This window comes from Triticum urartu, chromosome 7, assembly GCF_003073215.2.
Source record: "Triticum urartu cultivar G1812 chromosome 7, Tu2.1, whole genome shotgun sequence".
NCBI lineage: Eukaryota > Viridiplantae > Streptophyta > Magnoliopsida > Poales > Poaceae > Triticum > Triticum urartu.
The window spans coordinates 598,165,212-598,169,029 of NC_053028.1; the positions used below are offsets into that span (position 1 = coordinate 598,165,212).

At 42.9% G+C, this 3,818-nt stretch overlaps 1 non-coding gene across 1 annotated transcript; it reads right to left on the reverse strand.

The window, feature by feature from the left end:
* Window positions 1-528: 528 nt before the first annotated feature.
* TRNAS-UGA lies at window positions 529-616 on the reverse strand. Its single transcript has one exon. It is a non-coding gene; the product is annotated as a tRNA-Ser (tRNA).
* Window positions 617-3,818: the final 3,202 nt, after the last annotated feature.

The following is a 3,818-nucleotide window of genomic DNA, read 5'->3' on the forward strand; positions in this document are numbered from 1 at the left end:
TTATACCCCTACATATGTGGCTACCAGATACCCATGGGGAAGCACATTATAGTAAATCACGAATTACAAATAGCTGAAAAATCTTTATTGCTATCTCTAGAGGTAATCCACATTGATGTAATGAAAGCGAACGACCCACAACAATGACAGGACGCCCCGAGTAATCGGCCCGTTTCCCAAGGAGAGTCTCGCGAAACCTTCCCGCTTTACCTTCAATTACATCTGAAAGTGATTTTTATACTTTATTGTGACCATCCCTCGTCGGTTGCCCGCGGGACCCACTATCAAGAAGTGTATCCGTGACTTCTTGTACCGATTTTTCCAGCAGGTTTTGGAAAGGGAATCGATCGTGATTTGGAACCTATTATTTACATGAACCCTCTTAACTAAGATTTTCTTATTTATACATGTTCTACTTTTTTATATTCTGGCTCGGTTATTCCATCTAGCCGAGCCATTCATTCCTTTTTATGAAAGAAAGATAAGGGACAGAAAAAATGAAAGAAACAAACGTATTCAATAAGCAAAAGGAGAGAGAGGGATTCGAACCCTCAATAGTTCCTAGAACTATACCGGTTTTCAAGACCGGAGCTATCAACCACTCAACCATCTCTCCACAGCCTAATCCTTATTTTACTCCTACAAATAGAACATAGCCATATAAAAAATAAAAAGATTTATTAGCCTCTAGAAAGATATAAGATACAAGTTCCTTTTCGGTATATCTCTGTATACTATATACACGGATACAGGATCCGTTATACCCGCTTGTGAAATAAAGAGTAAATAATCTCTTCTCACCCCCATATCCAAAAAAAGCAGTTTGCTGGTCGCCAAAGACGAGAGCTTCTTCTTTGGAAGCACCAGTAGCGTAGGGCGACCGGGCCAGCCGAGCCCCTCTGAATTAGTTGACGGCTTTGATGACTCGATGGTGAATATTAAGGAAAGGAGAGCGAGGGGAAGAGGGGGGCAGCCCTCAGCCCGATCATCCAATTCGCTCCGATGATCCAGGCATGGTTCAGTAGTCAAAGAAACTCTATCACTTTCGTGTACCCATCAGACCGCAGCCCTTTCGGGGGTTCCTTAGGGACCGATTCACTCTGCGTAGATTGACTGAACGTAGAAAGCCTTCCACTGGTAGGCGATCGTGTTTTTCACAGGATTTCTCATTACGCTTTATTAATGCAGAAATAAGTAAAAAGTATAATTAGATCTATCTCGAATTTTTGAGAACCCTTTGAGAAGGCATGGTCCCTCTACGCAATTCTTCTGAATTTCGAATAGTACTCAAGATCCTCTGTTTTTTATTATTTAATAAATCCTTTAATGAAAGTAGATTATTTTGTAAGTTTACAACTTTTATGATCTCTTCCCAAACCAAACATGAATCTTTCGACTCATTTGGCTCTCATGCTCCTTTTTTTCTATAGCTATTTCCATATCTTTTTTTAAGTAATGAGCCTATCCTCTATCTTCTTTTTTATGTTTACATTTCAATATACCGAAACCTATATAAGACTAGATAAATATTAAGAGGACTCTTCTGCCTAGATAAATATATATCATGGTCAGCTATGTTTTTTCTTTATTTTTATTTGCCCTCTAGTTAATAATTTCAATTTCATTAAGAAAAACTAACTGAATAAATGGAAAATGAAAATTAATAGAATTATTTTTTATTTTTTCTGGTAATATTTCCAGAGGAGTTGCAAACGGATCTGCCGGTTCACCAATCATTGATGGCTCGAGAACCGCTAAACCTACATTACATGCAATAGTACCTAGAATTACTACTAGAAAATATATAAAAGATCATTGGGCCATGCGGGTTCCCCGTAATAATTATGTCCCATCCCTTTAGCTAATTTAGCTCTTAATACAGGATCATTTAAGTCTGGTTTCTTTGTTATTGGGATAGGTGAACTCTTTAGGATCCATCCCACAAAGGAACCGGACATGAGAATTTATCATCATTTGGCTCGAGCAAGAGTGAAAGAAATAAGACCGCGGAAGATCCTTAATAGAATGTTAGTGGCACAGGGTTAACAGATGATTAATTAATATAACTAAAAATTTTGCCGGCTAATTAAATAAGCAAGGCCCACCTATCAGTATCACGAAGGGGGAGTAACTAATTTCCTAACCGGTGGGACCCACTGGTCAGTGGCTCAAACGGCGGGGCTCGTCGCCAGCAACCACTGGTTGTAGCTATGTCCGCACTATGGGCCACGGAAGTGGTGGCTGAGGCCTCTGGGGCGTAGCCCATGCGCGCACGCATCCAGCGATGGCAAAAAGAGGTCGCGGGGTGGTCGAGATCGACGGCGGCGATGACTTGCGTGGCGGTCGGAGTTCGGACGTCCACTGAATTTCTGTCATGGTGCCCTAGAAGACCAGGTGGTAGGTGCGCTGGCTCCCTGGGGAGGTTCTGAGCACGGACGTGAGCTGCAGTGGCCCTGGCCATGGCGGCAACATGACCGGCGACATGAACCTCTCGGCTCCGGTGGTTGGCATGGCTAGGGGTGCTATCGAGTATGAGGAGGGGCGGGACGGAGCAAGAGCTCAAAGCGATCTTGTAGGAGGTCCTAGTGGGCTCGGGGAGGCGTCTGATGTCTACTACACAACCTTCTTCTTGTAGACGTTGTTGGGCCTCCAAGTGCAGAGGTTTGTAGGACAGTAGCAAATTTCCCTCAAGTGGATGACCTAAGGTTTATCAATCCGTAGGACGCGTAGGATGAAGATGGTCTCTCTCAAGCAACCCTACAACCAAATAACAAAGAGTCTCTTGTGTCCCCAACACACCCAATACAATGGTAAATTGTATAGGTGCACTAGTTCGGCGAAGAGATGGTGATACAAGTGCAATATGGATAGTAGATAATAGTTTTTGTAATCTGAAAATATAAAAACAGCAAGATAACAAGTGATAAAAGTGAGCGTAAACGGTACTGCAATGCTAGCAAACAAGGCCTAGGGTTCATACTTTTGCTAGTGTAAGTTCCCTCAACAATGATAACATAATTGGATCACATAACTTTCCCTCAACATGCAACAAAGAGTCACACCAAAGTCACTAATAGCGGAGAACGAACGAAGAGATTATGGTAGGGTACGAAACCACCTCAAAGTTATTCTTTCCAATCAATCCGTTGGGCTATTCCTATAAGTGTCACAAACAGCCCTAGAGTTCATACTAGAATAACACCTTAAGACACAAATCAACCAAAACCCTAATGTCACCTAGATACTCCAATGTCACCTCAAGTATCCGTGGGTATGATTATACGATATGCATCACACAATCTCAGATTCATCTATTCAACCAACACAAAGGACCTCAAAGAGTGCCCCAAAGTTTCTACCGGAGAATCATGACGAAAACGTGTGCCAACCCCTATGCATAAGTTCATGGGCGGAACCCGCAAGTTGATCACCAAAACATACATCAAGTGGATCGATAGAATACCCCATTGTCACCACGGGTATCCCACGCAAGACATACATCAAGTATTCTCAAATCTTTAAAGACTCAATCCGATAAGATTACTTCAAAGGGGAAACTCAATTCATTACAAGAGAGAAGAGGGGGAGGAGAAACATAGGATCCAACTGCAATAGCAAAGCTCGCGATACATCAAGATCGTGCCAAATCAAGAACACGAAAGAGAGAGAGAGAGAGAGACCAAACACATAGCTACTGGTATATACCTCAGCCCCGAGGGAGAACTACTCCCTCCTCGTCATGGAGAGCACCGGGATGATGAAGATGGCCACCGAAGAAGGATTGCCCCCTCCGGCAGGGTGCCGGAACGGGTCTAGAT